This window comes from Silene latifolia, chromosome X (genome assembly GCF_048544455.1).
Source record: "Silene latifolia isolate original U9 population chromosome X, ASM4854445v1, whole genome shotgun sequence".
NCBI classification, from domain to species: Eukaryota; Viridiplantae; Streptophyta; class Magnoliopsida; order Caryophyllales; family Caryophyllaceae; genus Silene; species Silene latifolia.
This window is the reverse complement of record NC_133537.1, coordinates 86,161,808-86,178,890: the sequence shown is the minus strand read 5'-3', so window position 1 is coordinate 86,178,890 and position 17,083 is coordinate 86,161,808. Positions and strand designations below refer to the sequence as shown.

The 17,083-nt window shown below is 36.1% G+C and overlaps 1 non-coding gene across 1 annotated transcript; it reads left to right on the top strand.

The window, feature by feature from the left end:
- The first annotated feature begins 16,012 nt into the window (after nucleotides 1-16,012).
- Nucleotides 16,013-16,118, top strand: LOC141625349 (small nucleolar RNA R71). Its single transcript, XR_012535134.1, has one exon. It is a non-coding gene; the product is annotated as a small nucleolar RNA R71 (small nucleolar RNA).
- The last annotated feature ends 965 nt before the right edge of the window (nucleotides 16,119-17,083 follow it).

The window sequence follows — 17,083 nt, the reverse complement described above, 5'->3', positions numbered from 1 at the left end:
ACTCCCGCTCAGCAGTGTCCTCCTCACTCTCGGACTGTGGGTTGTTGGAGTATGTGTCTTCAACAATAGTGCGATCACGTTATTGAAACTCATAATAAGAATACGTAAAGGGATGATTCATTTTATAATCAACTGATCAGCATTAATCGATAATGATTTGCTAACCAGAGTTTGACATTACTGTTGTTTGAAGGTGGTGGTCAGTTGATCCCTTAAAGTCACACCTAAAGGACGATTCCCTCAATTGTAAAGTTAATCGATTGTATTACGATACAGATTTATTAAATCCTTAAATTGGACAAATTGATATATAAGAGAGAATATTACATCTTATTGTAATATGATTAAAGAAGATTCAATTTGGTAAATAATATGTTAAATTACTAAAATTGATTACTGTTTATGAAACAATTAAGACAAGAATGAATGGTTAATTATAATTACAAAATGCTGTGAATTATATTAACATGTCCCATTTTATACTATGTAATTGTGAATTACTAGACAATTTGTTATATGTAATTTAATTATTGTATATAGTGATATTTAATTGTTAAATATGCATTAAATTAATTAATAACATGTTACATGCTACATGTGATATATTGTGTGACAAATGACAAATTAACAAAATAAAATGGAAGTCCATTTTATCTAAAATGGCCGAAAATAATGGAGGGTTGTAGGATAGTGGATGTTTTATTTAATTGTTAAATAAAAAATCATCATAACCTATTTTGTAAGTAGCCTTACATCTACTTTCTTGTGAAGAACAAAAGAAAAAGAAAAGGCCACACAATGGTCTTCTCTTGGCCCTCCAAACCGACACCCTTCCTTTTACCATAAGGGTTTGGTTACTATTTTTCATTCATTCATTCTTACAATATGGTATTGTAGATCTTTACTTATCATCTCTCTAAAATAGTTTTAGAATCTCTAAAAATTTATTCTATAATTTCTAATACTTCAAATATATTACTAGAAGTAGTAATCCTAATATTAGAAATTATTTTAAGGTAACTAATATTATTATCTAGTTAGTAATCATATTAGTATTGTGGGATTGTCATGGTGCCACTAAGAGGAGGTGTTCATATTATTGAACCTATGGCGGTTTGGAGGATCATTCCATATTAGTGAGCTCAAGAACTAGATTGGAAGAAGTCCAATCTAGTTCCCATGAAACCGTTCCACCACCATTGTAAGAGAGCAACTTTTCTTCTCTTTATTTCCTCTTGTTTGCATGCACTAGATCTAGAATCTAAATTAAAGACTAATTTAGAAAAATAATTAGAGGAGTCTAATTAGGGGTATATGAAACCTTTCAAGTGGTATCATATCATTTGGTTGTTGCATGCATAATCGGTTTGGTTTTTCCGAGTTAAATGTAACTTAATTAAAACTAAAATTTGTGATTTATAAGGATAAAGCCACGAAATTTTTTGCATGTTATATATTCTTGTTCTAAAATGGTTTTAGGTCATATTGATGATTGGATGATTATTGCTTATTTTAATGGTTTTTAGTGAAATAATTATATTTTATTGAGTAAAATGAACTTTTATTTACTAAAAATAGTTAAACCTCACTACTGGCTGTTTTTTTTAATTTGACCTCACATGCATATTTTGCATATTGTATGTAAAATTTAGGATCATTGTGATTAGTTTTGCATGTTTTATAATTTTTATGTGATAAAAATGGTATAAATGGAGGTTAAATGACTAAAAATAGTTAAACTTCGTAACAGATCATGAAATTTTAATATGATGTCACATGCATATTTTAAAGATTATATGTAAAATTTGAGATAAATGTGATTTATTATGCATGATTTATAATTTTAATGGTTAAAATGATATAAATAGTGACTATTTTTAGCAAAAATAGCTAAAATGAAATTTATGGCATGAAATTTTTTCCCTAATGTTGTATATATGATATCGACATCAGATCTAAAGTTGAATGATTAATTTTGATTAATTGATATGTTTATTGATTTTTATGTGATAAAATCGATAAAAGGGCAACTTTATTAGTGATAAAAATTAATTCAAAATTTTTGGTTAAAAGTTTTCCATTTCCAGGTTCTGGAAATTATTTAAGAATGTTCAAAATACTGATTTTGATTTTTTCCAAAATTTTGATGTTTAATTTGGAATTAAATGGTAAAAGTTATGTTTTATATGATTTATTAATGAAATAAATTATAAATATTTTGTGGGAAAATTGTATTGAGTTTTTGGAATCTTGATTATGTTCCAGTATATACAAATATGTGATTTCAAATTTTTCCATATTTTTATGATTTATTGGGAATTATATCATAATTGTTACGATTAAGAGAAGTTTAATATGCAATAATAGAAAACCAAGTTGAATTATTGTCAAAAATTGAGTGAAGACTAATTTTTGAGTCCTAAGAAGGTTAGGATAATTAAGTTGAACTTAAATTTGATTTAAGTATTAATTTTTGATTTTAAAAAGTTATTATCACCCATTTCCATAAAACTGGATTATATATGATATAAGATTTAAGTAGGGCGATTTGGCACATTAATTTGGCATGTTATATAAATATTATAATGCTGCATATTTCATTGATGAATGTCATATTTTAATTTATGTAATTTTGAATTATGTAATTTTATCTTAGTATGGCCTTAGTTTTTAATTGGTACTACCCGTAATGAAAGCGAATATCGATTCGGTTGTAATTTTAGTGTGATCTCGCATCACCATCTTGTAATTTAATAGATTTAAAATTTTACTACAAATGTATAATAGGAATAGCTATATTTTTTTTATTATTTTGTAATTCCGGAGTTTCCTAAAGACGGAGCCATTCAAAAAGAAGTTCGGATCAAGACGGTGTTTCCTTGGGAGGCGTGTCACTTGAAGTTCAAGAGACAATTGGAGTTGGTTTCCGAATTTGTAATAGAATATTAGATTTTCTATTTTAGAAATGCCATACTAGGAAATTTATTTATTGCTTTGCTTTTTTCTTTATATGTTATATGCATTGCCAAATCGCCATTAACATCACGTGCATTTATATATATATATATATATATATATATATATATATATATATATATATATCATTTTTTCGACCGTGTCGATTATAATTATCGTAGTTCACTAATATAGTTCACATAAAAGGTAATAGATTATAAATCGACAAGACCTTTCACATATTTAAAATTGAGATTAGCCTTTCCAAATAGTAGGACCCATGAATCCCTTTGACATTTGGGGTAGATTCGGTTTCCTGTGGCACTTTCATTTTTCATCGGGTAAGTGGGGTAATTACAAGTTATTACATGTGAAATTTGGTTGGTCTCAACGGGGCATGAAGACTAGTCTTATGTTCCGAGGCTAGAGATGAATTTAACGTAATTTCATCGACCGAGAGTTCTAATTGTAGAATCGGTTAAAGAGTTAACCCACCGAGTTATATTAGTGAGGGATGTATCGGTTTCCCGTGCCCGAGTTAATATGGATTTGGATCTCGGAATCATTTATATAATTGGGTAGAGGTCATTATATAAATGCTAAACATGCTAAAATGTTTAAATTTATTAACGATGAATGTTTCTTTTCCCACTATTTCGTTGTTTTATGTTGTTCTTTATCATTTCTCTTATTTATATACGATATCATTTCGATTTTAACTTATGTCTCCGTTAAACCACTATTGTCAAAGACAAATAGAATCTCTTTCTAAATCTTCAAATGAATCTTTTAAATAGGGCATGGACTAGTTCCATAGGAATCGTTCTATTCCATAGAACTCCATAGGAGTTGTCCTATGTCATATAAGATTAGTATCTTAAATTCCTAACATGCCTATGTACGATTTCTTGTGAAGAAAAGTGAATGGAAGTAATGATTAGTCGAAATATGTTTTGATAATATCTTCTATGCATCCACAGTTCAAAAATCTTATTGCTCAATCTAAACACTTGTCATCAAGCACTAAAGCTGTTAAGAACATGACAATGTAAAATTGGTAAATTAATTTGTTAGAAATTTTGATTAACCAAATACCACAATAAAGGTAACCCTTGTGAAGGATTAACTAGGAATTTATATGAAGATAAGTCTTCATCAAATGGAAATTCTTAAAATTAGTGGGAGCAATAGGAAATAAGTACCTATCTTAATTGTTAAGGATAGAACTAGGCTCGAAAGAGAAAGTGTTAGACACTAAATTAGATAGAAACCCCAAATAAGTAACGATCAAGGAAGTTGGTTGTGTGACTCCAACATATTCCTTCCTGAATATCAATGAAATTGACATTGCATTCTTGCAAATTATCACGTCATGAGTATTTAATACAAATATGTGAATCATGTTATAAATTGCCACATTTCACGATTATGAAATATGGCAAAAGGATGTCAAAACCACCTTTCTAAATGGGTATTTGGAGGAGGAGGTGCTCATAACACAATCCAAGAGTTTTGTAAATCCTTAGAATATTAACATTGAATAATCGTACGACAACTAGCAAGAATAAGTTCAGAAATTTGCATGAATCGAACTAGGGTAGTTGCCATTTCATCCATAAACATATGAATATTGTAGTGTACTCATTTTAGTTTCGTATTTAGAAATGTATCTCTATAATTGTTATGATATACACCAACTCTAAATAAGAATATAATTCAAGTTTTTGTAGAAAAACGCAAAGGGTTTTTACTATTGTGCAATTAAAACAAGCGTTGTGCCCTTATATACCACGATTAAGTTTATGGTGAGACCATACAAGTCAAGGTAATTATATTCAAACTAAAAATAAATGTCATATATATATATATATATATATATATATATATATATATATATATATATATATATATATATATTATATAAGACTCAAGTTGGTAACCCTATCATTTCTCAATTCTTGATTGAAAATTGCATTTAGAAACTAGTTTTGACTAGTGTCCTAAACCATTTGATTAGGAATCTCTTGGGTGTTAGAATCTTGTATTCAAAGCAAGATTAATTCATGACTTCTTTCTAGAAAAGGATGATGAATAGAGCAAGATATTCGCCCTATTTACACTTTGAAGTGCATGGTCAAATACAATATCAATTAGAAAAGGTTATTACTTCTTCATATCTTCTACCAACGAACTAGTTAGATACTTGGTATCCACTTAATAAGGAAAGAAGAGAAATTCTTTGAATAAGTTCAAATGAATGTTTAAAAGTATCAAAACCCAGAGACTATAAAACCAAAGTATTAGTACTTTGTTCAAATAAGGAACATTAAAGTGAAGACTTTCATATGAACCAAAAGGAGTGTGATATGGTATCACAAGTTCACCTTCGTTATGATATGATTGAATCTTTACTATAAAGTTGGAAGTAGTTTCTATCACAATTTGTCTAGTATTTATTTATTCCACTAAAACAAAACATAGTTAAAGCAATCAAGTACAATTCATATATGATATGATTAGGCATGGTACCTAAGTTGTAGCTTGTTTCGGAAGAAAGCATATGGCTTTGTAACCCAACTATCACGAGAACAACAGGTTTATGGCTCGTGATACTGTCTTTTGAGAAAAGAGGATTATTTCTTAAAGATAGAGTGGGAGAAAAATGATTTGATATAGTTGGATTTTAGCTTGGTTGGTTGGTGGCAAAGGGTTTTGCACGCAACAACAACGCTTCATTGTATTTGGATATGATTTGATATAGTTGGATTTTAAAATCATCTTGCATGAGTTTTATAAATCGCAATTATCCTAAGGTAGAATACAAACTTAAGAAGAAATCTTTAAGTAGAGGTTAAGGAGTTTAATTGTATGTTTTGATCATGTGATAAATCTTTCTCGAGTTGTCGATTAGTTTTGTTTACACATGGAGTTTAGTGGGAGTAATGTGGTATTACTAATCTTATATGTAAATCACATATTGATCATTGTGAATAATGAAGGATTTAGGAGAAGTATATTACATCTCTAAGGTATCCAGACCGATAAAGATAGTTTTAAGAGGATATTAGCGTTGAATGAATATTCTTATGTTAATAAGAATCTTGACAACTTCAAAAGTATTGAACATGTAGAAATTGAATCCACATGCTTCCGTTGTGCGATTGACTCATTACGCTAAGATGTATCACCATTCCTAAAATTTCGTATACTTTGAGTATGACGAAAAGTTTCAAATCGAATCTTTGAGAGAAGTCTCTGTATAGCCACATAGTTTATTAGTTAGTACTCAGGAAGTACTAATGATATGAAGCTAAGCATTTTGAATTGAGATAAATTTATGTTCACGGAGTTACACAAAGAACCATCTTGGTTATATTATTTAAGGAGGATATCTGCTAGAAACATCCTAGGCAGTAGAACAATGAAATATACACAACGGAAATTAAGTACACTTGAAATAACGAGATATGCAAGAAGAAAGGGATGATATTACGATTCGGTTTCATGAATTGGAGGAACTATGGTAGTTCGTTCCAATAACCGAAAGTCCTATCCCTACACACTGTGAGGACAGTGGGAGATATTCAAGGCAAGAAAGCCTATATCTAGATTGGATCTAGACACGCACTCAAAAGTTTTTTCTAATAAGATTATACATAACAATGGGAAGTTGTATATTGTAAAGTTAGGAAGAGTGCAATGTGTTGCTGAGACTTACTAACCAAAGGCCTTTGCACAGGCTTAACATGATAAGTCATGTCATTTCAATTGAGTTGAAATATGCAATTATATACAAAATAGAATATGGATTATAGATTTTGTATAAATTTTACATATGTGATAATGCATTCATCGTTTGAGTTTTATACAAAATCTTTTCTTATATTACTTTGTTTTTCCAAATAGGTTGTCGAGACAATATTGAACCCTATTTATGTGAACTGGATTAACATAGTATTCACCCCTAGTCACTTATATGAGGTGACGTTTCTAAGTGACTAGAGTGTGAGTCGATTGATGGCAAGTTCAAATACAATAGAGTCATAAGGGATGACTAGTCTATCACATAGGCAGACGGTATGGGACACTCTGTCGGGCAGTGACCGCTTATAGAGTTCTGGTAATTCATATAGCCTGGTCGTGGCAAGAGCTACTATAGTATTCTTTTGAGTCAATTCTTTGACTAAAGACTGTTCGCCTAAGTTGGCACAGTTTCTGAGTGACGTTAAGTTATGCTCTACGACTTTCGTAAATAAGGTCAAATGGGCATCTTTTGGGTCATGATGAGCTGTGGCTAAACAAAGCGAATAGTGCGATAGAAATTGTCGACCCCCTTGTCAGGGCTATTTAAAAATCTCAGGGCCACTCGAGGAATAGTGAACTGAAAATGCGCGGCCACCCTCGAAAAGTGTCTATGGTAGATAATTCCGGTCAAACAGTTACTCTCCAGATCGAGGAAACCACTCAAGATATCATCAAATGCATGTACGACCTGCAAGACACCTTGCATTGAGTGGGAGATTGTAATAGGACAAGAGAATTGGTGACGCACACTTGTCTCGGAGAAGTGGGAGATTGTTGGAGTATGTGTCCTCAACAATAGTGCGATCACGTTATTGAAACTCATAATAAGAATACGTAAAGGGATGATTCATTTTATAATAAACTGATCAACATTAATCGGTAATGATTGGTTAACTAGAGTTTGACATTACTGTCGTTTGACGGTGGTGGTCAGTTGATCCCATAAGGTCACACCTAAAGGACGATTCCCTCAATTGTAAAGTTCATCGATTGTATTACGATATAGATTGTTTAAATCCTTAAATTGAAAAAAATGATATATAAGAGAGAATATCATATCTTATTGTAATATGATTAAATAAAATTCAATTTGGTAATTAATATGTTAAATTACTAAAATTGATTATATTTTATGAAACAATTAAGACAAGAATGAATGGTTAATTATAATTACAAAATGTTGTGAATTATATTAACATGTCCCATTTTATACCATGTTATTGTGAATTACTAGACAATTTGTTATTTGTAATTTAATTAATGTATATAGTGATATTTAATTGTTTAATATGCATTAAATTAATTAATAACATGTTACATGCTACATGTGACATATTGTGTGACAAATGACAAATTGATAAAATAAAATGGAAGTCCATTTTATCTAAAATGGCTGAAAATATGGAGGGTTGTAGGATAGTGGATGTATTATTTAATTGTTATATAAAACAGCATCATAACCTATTTTGTAAGTAGCCTTACATCTATTTTCTTGTGAAGAACAAAAGAAAAAAAAAGGCCATGCATTGGCCTTCTCTTGGCCCTCCAAACCGGCACCCTTCCTTTTACCATAAGAGTTTGGTTCTTATTTTCATTCATTCATTCTTACAATATGGTATTGTACATCTTTACTTATCACCTCTCTAAAATAGTTTTAGAATCTCTAAAAAATTATTCTATAATTTTAAATACTTCAGATATATTACTAGAAGTAGTAATCCTAATATTAGAAATTAATTTAAGGTAACTAATATTATTATCTAGTTAGTAATAATATTAGTATTGTGGGATTCTCTTGGTGCCACTAGGAGGAGGTGTTCACATTATTGAACCTATGAAGTTTTGGAGGATCATTCCATGTTAGTGAGCTCAAGAACTAGGTTGGAAGGAGTCCAATCTAGTGCCCATGAAACCGTTCCACCACCAGTGTAAGAGAGTAACTTTTCTTCTCTTTATTTCCTCTTGTTTGCATGCACTAGATCTAGAATCTAAATTAAAGAGTAATTTAGAAAACTAATTAGAGGAGTCTAATTAGGGGTATAGTAAACCTTTCATGGGTACCCCTCCGCCGGGTACCGGTAGAAAAAAGGGTGTGGCCAGCCCTCAGGAATAGGACGTCTCCTCATTATATGATACTCGTATAGAGGGAACAAGGCTAGCGCCTGATCCCGCTCTATACGTGCTACCCTGGTACACATCTCAAGAAGAAGAGAGTCACGACGCCCTTGGTCTATTACCTTGGGCGCCACAAAGGGAGTAGGGGGAACAAAGTTAGCCGGCAGAACCGGCTGTGGGACAGAAGGAGTAGGGATAGGAGTCGGTGTAGGCGTAGGCGTGGACGTGGATGTCTGCCTAGCCTGAGTCAGTGTGGACCCCTCTCTAGTCTCAGGTCGCTTCCGCTTCTTAGAAGCGGAAGAAGTGGAAGGAGCAAGTAAAAGGTGAAAGGAAGGTTGAGGTGGGGGTAACCTACCTGACACAGTGGTCAAAGGTAAAAGACGGGGTAGGCCGGGAAAAGGTAGGGTCACGGACTCGGAACCACATATCTTCCAAGTCTGCTGATCCTTAGCTAAGCAAAACCTCGCCAACATGGCGTTAATATCTAAGTACACATCCTTATATACATGTGTTAGGCCTTGAGGGAAGTCAGTGAAGAGGCCACGGGCAAGGTAGGAGGCTATCCCTCCACAGGAAATCGTGCCCGTCCTCTTCTGCCCGACAACGTTAAAATGTTGAGCTGTCAAATAAGCAATGTTAAGAACGAAGGGACCTGCGATATCAATGTTCAAATAGCCCCCTAAAATAGACAACTTAACGTTGTTAACGTTTTTAGGCTCTTTTCGGCCAAAGATCGTCCCTCCTACGAGACGAAGAAAGTAACGGGCTGGGGGAAGATGGACATGAGCCACCTTCCACTGGTCGTAGGGAGTCTGTGCTAAAGTGGGCCAAATTAAAGACAGGATCTTCCGAGCAGGATCCTGGTGGCCATGAGAAGACAAACCTAACCTCCTCCCGAACTCAGCTAAGGTCCAAGTGAAGGTCTGGTTGAACAGTCGAAATGAAACACAAGAACTCTCCGGGTCAGTGGCATAGGCAGCGGGTGAGAACGTAAATAATCTAAAAAACGCGAGGGTCACTTGCTCATAGGTCAATGCTCTCATCGTGGTCAACCCAGTCTCGTTTAAAAGTTCAGCCACAGAGTCAAAAATCACCAACTTTTCAAGTGAAGAACGACATTAAAATTTGGTAGATGTAATGTCATAGTCCATCAAATGCTGAAAACGCTTATGATGAAGAGTGTTAATAAAACGTACCTCAGGATACTCGGGAAGCGAGTCCAGAGAGTCATCGACCACAAACCTGGCAGCAGTGCGCCCAGCAGCTGTGGAAACCCCTCCTCGTCCCCGTCCTCGTGAACCGGAGGCAGCGGACCTAAAGCGAAGCGGCCCGGTCCGGGAGCACGACTCGAGACCGGGCCGACGGGCAAAGTGCGACGGCAAGTGGGCAGTGACATAGGGTGTCGACACAGCAGGGGTCGACACCAAGGATTGTATAGTGGCAGCAAGTGTAACAGTGACAGCAGGAGTGACGGTAGGGCTGGTGACGGTGGTGGCAGCAGGGACCACCGTCTCAGTAACAAACGGACTAGCAGTGGAACTAGTGGAAGGTAAAGTACTACTGTCCATCCTATTAAACAAGTAAGTCCTAAAATAAGAGAACAAAACAACAACAACAACAACAACAACAACAACAACAACAACAACAACAACAACAACAACAACAACAACAACAACAACAACAACAACAACAACAACAACAACAACAACAACAACAACAACAACAACACGATTTTTCCCCTAATTTCGAAAAAATTGAAACTCTAATTGCTTAATTAAAGTCGGAAAAATGCAATTAAACAAAAGGAAATAAGGGGAAGGACTTACTTGACTGATTACCCAAGAAGAAATTATAAATGAAATCAACAAACTAAGCACAAAGTAATCGGATTACACCCGATTTTCGCAAACTCTAGAATCCTCAAAAACCCGCAAAAAGCACGAATTTGAAAGGGAAAATTAGAGGCTCTTATCGAAAATAATGCAAGGCACAAATTAGGGTAATTGATTTGGTAAAAGGGGAAGAAAATGGAGGATTTGAGGGATTTTGAGGGGTTTATCGCAAAAACAAAGGAAGAAGGAAAAGTTAGAATGAAAGAATAATAGGGCAAAAAGAAGACTCCCGTGTGTATAATCAGCACTATCACTCGATCGAGTGATTTGAAACCACTCGATCGAGCTTTTTCTTTACCGTTCTGTTCGATCGAGTCCTTCAGAATTGCTCGATCGAAAGGTTCTATCTCCTCCTTTGATTCCACTCGATCGAGAACGGCAGTATGTTCGATCGAGGAATTTTGCTCTCCCATTCTTCTCGATCGAGTACAGGACAACTCGATCGAGGAACCTTCATTATGGGCATTTCGATCGAGTACTCTAGTTTACTCGATCGAAGACTTTGGCTGGGCAGTCTACTCGATCGAGTACAAAAAGTACTCGATCGAGGCTTTGGTCCTTTGGCACGCATCCTAATAATGCATCAAACCTTCCCCAAACCTGCATAAAAACACAGCAAAACACTTCCCGCAAATACCAAAATCACAATTCGCAGTCTATATTCGGTCTTACGCTAAAAACAGCTACGCTATTGTCTAAAAGTCTAAACGCAAATAAAAATTTGTAAAAGAAACTAATATTACAAAGTTTTACAACGGGACATTTCCCGTTTATCTTCCGAAGCACTTTAATAGCCCAAAATAGAGCTTCTGACTAGAGGAGGTCCCTTAAGTATCGCGGGCCGTTCTCTTGGATCGCCATGAGCGTGAACTCGTACTGGTTGAAGAAGAATAGTTCGCGTCCACATACGCCTTCACTTTCTTCTTCCCTTTGGCATTCTGTTTGGCATTGTCTTTCGCATCATTCCCATAATTGAGCTTATTTTTCACTATACCTCTATCGACGGAATCTCCAATATCCACTCTATCTATACTTGCAACAATGGAAACAACAGAATGGTCCTCCATATTGCTCTCAGTCTGAGGCGGAGGTATTAAAATCGCAGCACATGATTCGATAATATCAGTTGGAGAGTCTGTGTCAGGTTCTATACAGGGTAGGGCATTGCAAGGTTGAACTTGCATAGGGGGCCTACGAATGTTTGACTGATATAAAATCAGCTCCTCGTCACCTACCTGAAAAGTAAGGGTCTTCCCCCCGACATCGATTACTGCGCGAGTGTAGATACCTCATTTCTGCACCTCCCGCAAGCTACCCGGTGATGAATGGGCCGCATGTTTGGTACACGGAACGATTTATGACAATTCGTAAGTTTATCGTCAAGTGATAGCTCAAACATTTGTGTCAATCTCTTGGTCATCATCTAGGTGTCATTACGTTCGTTTTGGCAGTAATTAGAGTACATTTGGAGTCCAGATCAAAAACCGTCTTTATTTCCTAAAACCATCAAATCCCAGGTCAAAAGCAATGTGCTTGTCTACCTAAGGTTAGGATGTCATAAAATGTTATGTGTATATCTCATTTTGAGTCTCATATCACTTCTTTGGGCTTAACTTAAAGTTTACATTACAAAATGTGCATTTCATTTAGCTAAAATGATAACCCGGCCTTTAGGCTCGTTTTACGAGGTGATAACGACTTTTTTGGGTCAGGCCTATTTCACATAAAGTTCTAGATATTTCTTTTAGCTTTCCAACGCCACCGAAATCACCTTATTAAGAGTCTTGTAGAGAAAGTTATGCCTAAAATACGACAGGCTGTCAAACGCGCTTTCTTGCGCAGGAGGAAACCGCTGGGGAAAGGACGCAGCAAGTGCTGCGCCTCCTCCAAGGGACGCAGCAAGTGTTGCGCCTTTTCTCAAAGTTTTCTTTTTGTCCAAGTTTTCGTGTTTAACCTAAGTCGGTTGTTTCCGGATCTTTCTCTCCATTCCTTAACCCTAATGCCGTGATTAGTATAAATAGGGAGCTTCGTTCCTCATAATTCTCACACGAGTTTCCGCCCTTCTCTTCTCCCTTTGCATTCTAAGACCACGCTCTTGCTTTTTGGCGTCTACGTGCTTGAACTTTCGACCACGTAAGCTCGGATCCTTCTGAGTACCAGCCTCGTTTTGCATCACCGACCAATTTGACCAACTCCACATCAATCAACTTAATCAATCTTGTTTAATTTCCTCTTAGAGGGCACTTTCGTCGTACATTCGAGTCGAGCATCACTAAACGTTAACTTAGTTAATCTCGTTTCGTCAAACATGTAAGTCTGAGGGTGTAAATCCCATCTTTTACTATTGTTCTAATTTTTGTAATCGTTATTGTAAGGTTTACGTCGAAAACACATTCAAAACTGATTTATAAAACCCTTTTCTAAACCTTTTTTACGGATTAACAGGAGACAAACGCCGAGAAAGGACGCAGCAACTGCTGTGCCTCTTCGATGGGACGCAGCATCTGCTGTGCCTCTTCCTGAGGTTGCCGCAGTTCCTGCTTCCTTTCTTCTTCCTTCGTCTTTTGTTCGTCTGTTTGTTTTGTTTTCAATTGTTCATGTTCATTAACACGATAATTTTTAACATAAAAATTTTAACAGGTAAATCATCAATATTTAATTCATCTTTTAAATCCCGACTTAAATCCCTCATAATTCATATTTGCGGGTTTTCCTCATTGAAATCAATTCGGGTTTTTAAAGGTTTGATTCATCCATATTGAGTCTCTGAAATTCATCCATTGATTTCATCTGTTCATTATCATTGCCATCATTAGTTCATCATTAATAACCAAATTAATTTGATTAGTTTCTGAACTCTCGTTTCTGCCTTGACCTAGTTTATTAATTACGTATTAATTAACTATTATTCGTACTATCACTAATAATCTATTCGTTAATTTGTTTTCTCTTTTATTTTCTCAAATTATCCGTTTTAGATGTATTTTCGACGTAAATTAATTAATCAATTGTAATTTTAATTATCGTTGTTTATTTATTTATCGTATTGGATGATTTATTACTTGTTTTCACATGTAATTAATTCTAAATGATGTTTCGACCTAATGAGTCCTAAATTACATGTTCACCGACTTAGTTAATTCTCACATGATAGGATTAATCTAATGGATGTTGCATTGCATGCATATAACCTTCAACATATCGAGTATAGACGATTTTCCCTAATCATTAGTAGAGGCCGCTATTAAGGCGGGCGGGATTAGGTATTCGATCAAAAGAGTTTCCTAATATGTACACTCACCTCTTACTCCAGATCTCTGTGAACATCCGTGTTCATTGGCATCCACGAGAGTCATTCTAGACATAGAATGCTAAGGGTAACGAGTTCTTGGTGTTCATGCCACTACTTTGTGTCTTGACATGGCATGAGGTATTCGAACGGTTTCCAATTTTCCACACTAAATTGGTGGCGACTCCACAAATGCAAAGCTTGATCTCTTTCTACCTGAGCGACCCCCATGGGCCCGCGTCCACAGCGAGCAGTAAATAAAAATGGTCGTCCTAATATAATAGGGGTGTAGGAATCCTCGGGGATGTCTAAGACCACAAAATCAATGGGAATAAAGAATTTCCCGATCTTCACAGGTATGTCCTCTAAAACACCTAGTGGCCGCGATAAGGTACGGTCGGCCATCTGCACAGTCATGTTGGTACAGTGAAACTTGGTCAAACCCAGTCTCTTAGCGAGAGACAATGGTAGAACGCTCACGCTAGATCCTAAGTCACATAATGCATTATCAATCAAATGTGTCCTTATATGGCATGGAATAGAAAAGCTACCCGGGTGAGATTGTTTGGGTGGTGTCTTATTCTGAATTAAGGCAGAACCTATTTCAGTCAAAGCTACTGTTTCATGATCACTAATATGCCTCTTACGCGTTAATATTTCTTTCATAAATTTCATTAAGAGGGTACCTGGGTAAGCAATTCGCCGAATGGAACGTTGTCGTGAAGGCTCTTCAAAATATCAGCAAATTTTTCAAACTGTTGTTCATCCTTTATGTTCTGCAATCGCCTCTGGAAAGGGACTGTGATGGGAATTTCCAAACCTTTATTTCTTTCTGCCAAGGTTTCAACACGATCATCAGCTATTTTCCTTGATCGACCACTATTCCTTTTCATTCGAGCACTTTCATCAATAACGTCACTCGATCGAGGACTATCATCTACTCGATCGAAGGCTTCAATATCAACAGTATTCAATCGAACAGCAGTTTCATTCGATCGAGCATTTTCCTTAGCACATCCTCTCGATCAACCACATGAGGACTTTCCTCGGGTTCAGCATATTTTTGTCCAATTACGACTGTTCATGCTCAGCAACAGTGATTTTCGGGTCTGATTAGTCTTTATCAGTCGACATTTTAGGTCCCTCATAGGAAGGACCGCTTCTCAAATTAATCAATTTTACCGTCTCATGATGCTTCTTATCCGGCTGGGACGGTAAATGACCCGGCTGCCTTGAAGCTTGATTGGTGGCAAGTTGAGCTCTTTGTGACTCGAGTGACTTGATTGATGCATCTTTTTGTTGGTCACTCTTTTGCAATTGGACAGTCAGCGCTTGTATCATTGACTTCAACTCAGTCATCTCACTTACACCACTAGAGGAAGCACCTTAATGCGGCGGTGGGAAAGCTAGAGGCTTCTGAAAGCCTTGTTGAGCTTTATGAGGTGGAACGTAGGGTTGTTGCTGCTGTGGTGGAGTTGTAGGATCCAAGACATTCTAACTAGTCCATCTCAAGTTAGGATGGACTCCACTCTGATTATTGTAATAGGGGCCCCCTTGCCTAAATTGTTGGAAGGCATAGACTTGCTCCTTCTCAGCTTGACAGTCAACAGCAGTGTGGCCATCTTCTGCTCCACATCTCTCATATAAAACGGTTTCTTGTCTGGTCAACAAATGAACCGTCTGTTGATCTCCCGCGTTCTATAACTCCAACTTGTCAAACCTGGCATTCATGGCTTCCAGCTGAGCCACAACTGCATTATCAACAGAAGAAACTGTTCTAATTCCTCCTCTTGAGTTCCCATATTCAGCACAATGGGTAGCCATCTCCTCTATAATACTCCATCCCTTGTCATCATCAATATTCTTTTGGAATCGCCCATTTGATGAAGCATCTAAAATAGCACGGTGATCATCATACAACCCATTATAAAACTGGTTGCATAAGAACCACTGATCGAAACCGTGATGAGGAAGAGATCACACCAATTTCTTAAACCGGCTCCATGCTTCATAAAAGTTCTCATCTGGAATTTGCTTGAAGCTTGTAATCTTTCCTCTGATCTGATTAGTTCGTTGTAGAGTAAAGTACCTTTTGTAGAAGGCTAAGGACAGGGTCTCCTAGTTGGTGATCCCAGCCGCAGTTCTGTCAAGATCAGTGAGCCATTCTCGGGCTTCATAGGTCAAAGAGAAAGGAAATAAGATCTCCTTAATCTTGTCCCGCGTCACCCATTAGTAGCGGGAATGGTAGAACAGTAGTTTGTGAAAACCTCCATATGTTTTCGCGGATCCTCTCCAGCTACCCCACGATACATATTTCTTTCAACTAAGTTGATATAGTATGGTCGAATGTCAAAAGTGTTGCCATCTTCTGTCGCAAGGTTAAAACCTTTAGGGATAGAAGCAGCTGCAGGCTCAGAGTGACTCGCGATATTAGGCATGTTCACAGAATTAGCGGCACAAATAGAATTGTCTTCTTCAAAAGACTGGTCTTCTGCAAATAAGAAGTGTTCAAGATCGGGTTCAAAAGTACTTAAGACTTCGTTTTGATTCTTTCTCAGCAGTCTTTGTCTATAGCGAAAGGTCCGCTATGGTTCAGGATCAGCTGACACTAACTCCAACTTGTTAGACCTGGGCATAAACAACACTAGAGAAAATAATTAAGAAATGTCTCAAGGAATTAAAATTTCCGTGAGACTGAGACAAATGAAAATAAGACAGATAAATAGGCTAATTGCCTCCCCGGCTATGGCGCCAAAATTTGATACCGTCGTTTTAGTGCGAAAAATAAATACCTAAGACTACTAACAGAAGTTAGCGGAAGTAGGGTCGATCTCCACAGCTAGGCTATTATTTCTATCTGCTAATATAAGTCTGTCTGGTAACAAATGGGGTATTAAATTTTGATTTCTAAACTACTAGTGATTAAGGCAAGAGAATAAGAGAAAAGAGCAGTGAAAACAAGGATAAGCATAATATGTGATCAGATAAAGAGAAGCATGCTAGGAATTCGGTTCACCATGGCAATTAA